The following is a 6,533-nucleotide window of genomic DNA, read 5'->3' as shown; positions in this document are numbered from 1 at the left end:
GCTAATGAGATAAAAAGGGGGCATTCCCCACAGGTTGAGGGAGAGTATGGACTTTGTCTCATTTATGAATGATTGTAATATGGTTAATGCTGACTACTCTGGTGGAATATTTACTTGGTGCAATAGAAGAGGTAGAAGACATATAATTTACGAAATACTTGACAGAGTTATGATTAATGAAGAACGGGGAGAGTGGTTCCAGGTTAACAGAGTTGATCACAAGGCCAAGGCAGGTTCTGAACATAAACATCTTCTATTCAAAGCTCACAACGGAAACCAAGATACTATCAAATACTTCAGGTTCCTCAGTTTTTGGACAAATCAAGAGGACTACTTGGTTACTGTGGAAGATATCTGGTACACTTCTGATGCCAATATTCAAGCTCTCTCACTTGACCATTCCAACTACACCAAATGGCTTAAGTTACAAGAGTCCATCCTAAAGAAAAAAAAGATAGAATCAAATGGGTTGAAGCGGGTGACTCCAACTCAAAATATTTCTACAGTGTAGTAAGGGACAAAAAAAGGAGAGCCCACATTCACAGAATAAAAAATGATCAAAGCGCATAAAACAACAACAGTTCCATAGCAGATGCAGTGCAGGATCACTTCAGAGATCTTTTCTCCCAACCAGATGAAAATTTAAACTCCTCCATCCTCAACAACATTGATCATATACTTACCGAAGAGGACAACATCCAACTCGCATTATTCCTGATGAAGCAGAAATAAAGAATGTTGTTCTCTCTATTGATCCTAACAGTGTTGCGACAGGCCAGATGGCTTTAATAGCCACTTCTACTAGGCTACTTGGATTATCATTAAACATGAGGTCTGTAATTTTGTCCAGGATTTCTTCAAAGGGACCAGTCTCACAAAATTTTTCACTCACACTAACCTGGTTCTTATTCTCAAAGTGTCTTCACCTACTTCTCTGAACCATATGATACGTATTAGCTTATGCAATATGTCCAACAAAATCATTTCCAATATCATGTCTATTATATTAGCCTTGATGCTCTCTAAAGTGATCTTTGACAACCAATCAGGGCTTGTGAAGGGCAGATTGATTACAGAAAACATCTTATTAGCTCAGGAAATCATTCATGGTGTGGCCAAGAAAAATGTCAAGCGAAATATAGTGATGAAACGTGACATGTCCAAAGCTTATGATAAGCTATCCTGGAGCTTTCTATTGGCAGTCCTCAGACGGATGAATTTTGCTGAACTATTTATGGATCATATCTACAGGCTTCTTGCAAATAACTGGTACTCCGTTCTTATAAATAGCACCAGTTATGGCTTTTTCAAGTCCACTAGGGGTCTTAATCAGGTGACCCTTTGTCCCTACCCTTGTTCATCATTGTAGGAGATGTCTTATCAAGAACTCTCATCAGGTTATTTGAGAATGAACACTTCACTGGGTTTAATATGAATCTTCAAAGACCAAGGATCAATCACCTTAGCTATGTTGATGATATTGTACTGTTCTCTTTAAGTGATAAAAGATCCATTAAGCTTACTATGAAGGTACTGAAAAAATATCAAGATGCATCTGGATAGGAAGTGAATAAGGATAAAAGCTTTTTCCTTACTCACAATTCGATCACTAGAAGTCACAACAGGAAAATCCAAAAGTGAACTGAATACATGCAAATGGGATTTCCATTTAATTATCTTAGATGTCCTATCTTCATTGGCAAGAAAAGAATCTCATACTTTTCTGATATCACCACAAAGTTTCAGAACAAATTAGGGGCTTGGAAGGGTAAATTTCTTTCAATTGAAGGAAAAGAAACTATCATCAAGCATATACTGCGATCACAAATGTTTTACTTGTATGCTGCCTTAACACCTCCCAAAACCACCTTGGAGCACCTTGGAATATACTTTTGTAATTTCTTTTAGGGGTGAGAAAGAGGACAAGCATAAGTATCACTGGAGTTCTTGGGAAAACCTTGGCTTCCCCAACTCCGACGGAGGAGTGGATTCAAAAAGCTTCTTGATATCTGTCAAGCTTTTCCTGCTAAAAGGTGGCGGAGATTCAGAGTGGAAAACAACCTATAGACTAGATTTTTAAAGGCAAAATACTACCCTAATCCAATTCCATATCTAAAGTTCCCACTCCTAAAGAATCTAGTACCTGGAGAAATCTTATGGCAACTAGAAACAAAGTGGAGCCTTACATCTCCTGGAAAATCAATGAGGAAAAGCTGAAGTTTTTGTGGGACAATGGACCCCTCTGGTCCTTTATACCCCCCAAATCATCAACAGTCCCAAACCTGGCAACACTCAAGTTAACTTCTTCATCAACAACCAACAATGGGACCTTGATACTCTTAATCAGACAATTAGTCACTTGGTTCATCAACAAAGTTATCAAAAAATCACAAGGGTAGACATTGGTCATCCTAACAAGAGAGATAAAGCAATATGGTGCCTCAATAAGCAAGGAATATTCACATTCTCCTCTGCATATCATCTTCTCAGAGACAAACTGGATTCCAACTCCATCCTTAATAGAATTTGGGTCAAGAACCTGCCTTTTAAGGTCTCCTTCAAATGCAGGAGGATCCTAAAAAGGAAAATTCTGATTGATAGCATTGTACAAAGGTTTAACCCTGACATGGATTCCAACTGCAGCTGTTGTGGAGTCCCTACCTATGAAAGAGTGGACCACCCCTTTTCCACTAGTGACATGGACAAGAGTTTAGTCCTGACATGGATTCCAACTGTAGCTGTTGTGGAGTCCCTACCTATGAAAGAGTGGACCACCTTTTTTCCACTAGCGATATGGACAAGAGAGTTTGGAACCTCATAGCCAACCCTCTAGGCATCTGAATCACTGGAAGGAATATCATTAATATTCTCAACCAATTGAGGTCCTTCATATCTAATAACTATGCACACAAGCTCTTGCTCCTAATCACTTCTCTTATTGTTATTTGGGAGTTATGGAAAACTAGAAGCAACAAGAACATTTCTTATCACAGAATATGCCAACAAGTCCAATTCCAAGTGAAGATCATTATGGGGCAGAAATTTAGTGAAATTTCATAGGAATGGAACTAGAACAAGGTGTGCCAAGTCGTGGAATTGTCACGACCCAATTTAGGATCGCGCGGGCACCTACCTTTTCCTCCTCGGCAGGCAAACCCTAAATGAAATAACACTTCAATCAATAAATACAATCTTAATAATCCAATAAATAAGTACAATTAACAGCAGAAATCAATTAATTTAATAACTCGAGATTGAAAACGATTACAACGGTTAAATAATTGCAGATTCATTCTGACTTCCCATGACTTGGTCTAGACTAATATAAGAGCGATTAATGATACAGATTACAACAACGTTCTAAGACTCAACCTCCATCCCTGAATGAAGTGGGAGGAGGCCTTCAAGATAGGCACCGCCGCATTTCCGAACCTGTCACAATCAACCACCTGAAACACTCTACACCACAAAAAGGGTGTAGCAAGAGCAGTATCAGTACAATCAACATGTACTGAGTATGTATCATAGGCCGACAATGGTTAGAAACACATATCAGGAAAAGAATTCACAATTAATCATGCTAAGTAACTAAGTCAAGTCATACATCCATCTACCGCTCATTATAACATCAAGACCCTTAAATCATTGACTTTCCTTTAATAACCACAAGTCAATTCCACAACAATATCACAAAATCATATATCATTATATCATTCACCTTTAGTCTAGAAGTCGACTCATCATTATGGTATCCTTTATTCTACATCCTTTAGAGGCCAAATATATAACTGATCATACGGACGACCTACGAGACAAATCAACAAGTATAAGGCAACCATGTTCGGAACCAAGCACACGTCATTTCCTAAGTAAAGCATCTAACCCAATTGAAACAAGTCTCCATATGTCCAATCCAAAACCAACGTCACAAGTAGAACACCAGTCATAACAATATAAGCCAGGATGTAATGCAATGCAAAGATGTATGAATGCAATGCAATGACATGCAAATGCTATGTACACATGTACTCCAGATGAAAATATCGACATCTCAGTAGCACAACTCAAGGTGACTCGCGAAGTCTAAGTGCCACTCGTCTCGGATCTTTTCCCAACAGACGGGCGAGATCCCGGATCTTTTCCCATGGGGGGTTCTCACCAGCACTACCCTAGGGAACCCGCGGAGTCCACGCACTCACTCAATCCACGATTCCAGAGCTAACATCGGATATCAAACTCTGACGTCACTCTTATTTTAAAATCGAGTCCAGCTCATCACAGTGTTTCATCAAGTACCAACAGTGTCACAATATTATGTCATGAAGAATGAGAGTGCGTACAATGCGTGTATCAATATCAACAATCATGCTCAATATCATGAGTACCGGCAAGGGTATGCCAACTATAAATCAATGTCACAAATACCAACATGGGTATGCCAACAATATCATGAATAACTACACAAGTCCTACAAAAATCTATCCTTGTATCAACATCAAATTGAGGTACCACCATATCACAATCAAGATATAACAACTGTTGACACTTAATTTTTGACCTCCCGTAATTTATTTTAAGTGCTTGGAGCCCTTGGACGATAAATAAAATCAGCCGTGCACCCTAAACGGTCCATGTAATTTTTATGAAACTTATTTGGGATAATATTTCACCCTCTTAAATTGATGAAGAAACCTCCAGGGTAATTTTAAATATTTCGTGGAAATTGATGATATTCAAGGAATAGTTTTGTTGAAATTAATCAAAGGGGGCAAAAACCCTTTTTGGATAATTATTGGCTTAATTAATTAGATCAAGGAAAATTAGATTAATGAGTAATTTCATTCCATTTTATTATCCAAGGCACTTTGAGTAATTAAAAGAATCAACCGTTTTACCCTTTAAATCTTGATTCGGTGTGCACTTGCGCAGTTGATTAATTTTCTTTTATCTGGTTAATTAATTCAAAACTAGTATCTGCAAAATGATTTTTATTTTATTTATGAGTCATGTTTTAAATTATTTATGTCCTGATGGAATAATAATTAGTTTTTCTTTCTTTATTTATTATTTTTAATTTTCCCCGACCCTCTATACACACACACACACCGTATATATATATATATATATATATATATATATATATATATATATATATATATATATATATATACACACACACACACACACCATATGGACCAATATATCGGTCCTTTATTTATATTTTTATATATATATATAGGGCCCATCTCGTATTATATATATACATATATATACACACCATGTATATACCAATATACATGGTGTGCATATATACATGTATATATATATATATAATATATATATATATATATATATATATATATATATAATATATTATATAATATATATATAATATATATATACTGTGCCTATATATATACGGACACAAGACCCGGTCCAATAAGGAATTAAAGGGAGGGAGTATATACTCCTCCCACCGCGTCATTTCCAAGACCCTAAGGTTCTGTTGGAAAAGAAAGAAAATGGGAGGCGGCTAGGGGTAAAACCCTAACGCCGCCCCCTGTTCCACCACCTACCCCGCCCCATTTTTCAGTTCTTTCCCATCGTTGGAGCGTGTAACGTGAAGGAGAGGACGAAGCATTAATATCTTTGTCCTTCTCTCACCAAAAAATCGGCCAAACAGGCCCTTAAAGGTACACCCCCCTCCATTTTATATGTATTTTCGCCATTAGTATTAGTATTGAAGTATTTGAACTGTTGATTTCATGTTCTACTTTTGATCTAGACGGTTGTTGGATTTATGACTGAGACTTGCATAAATTTGCAAGTCCCACATCGTTGGTTACAATTCTAGAGGCAGTCTGGGGTTTCTATAAATAGAAACACCCATTTGTTCAAAAAAAGGGTTGGAAACCAAAAAGAGGCTGAAAATTATATTTTTTAGCCTTAAGAGTTCCATAAGTCAAAAAATTTTAATTTTAAAACCTAAGGGTTTCAGTTTGTTTTATTAGTTCTAAAATTTATTTTTTTCATTTGTTTGTGTGGTGTTGTGGTGGCCCGAGTTTGGCATTGGAGCACAAAAGCCTCCAAATCCAACGCTTGACCCCGGTTGCACTCAAAAAAGGCAAATACCTTTTAGTTTAATGCTTTATATTTAGATTTATATCATCTTTTGTCACGACCCAACCAGAGGGCCATGACGGGTACCCGGAGCTAGCCTATCGAGCGCCACTTGTCATGCTGCTCCCAATCTATCTCGGTGGACCATATCTCTATTTCTCAATTAACACAACCAGAATATATGTAATTCTCAAAATAAAACTCATTATGAAACAATCTTCGACCCCACCTCAAAACATATATATGAACAAGCCCATGAGGCTACAAAATGATATATAAAATATATACTAATAAGGTCACGAAACATCTACTATCCACATATGTCTACGAGCCTCTAACTGGAATGCTAAAAATCATAAGGATGGGACAGGACCCCGTCATGCCCCAAATATGCACACAAAAGAATATACTAA

Source organism: Lycium ferocissimum, chromosome 4, assembly GCF_029784015.1.
Source record: "Lycium ferocissimum isolate CSIRO_LF1 chromosome 4, AGI_CSIRO_Lferr_CH_V1, whole genome shotgun sequence".
NCBI lineage: Eukaryota > Viridiplantae > Streptophyta > Magnoliopsida > Solanales > Solanaceae > Lycium > Lycium ferocissimum.
Note: the sequence above shows the minus strand (reverse complement) of the source record.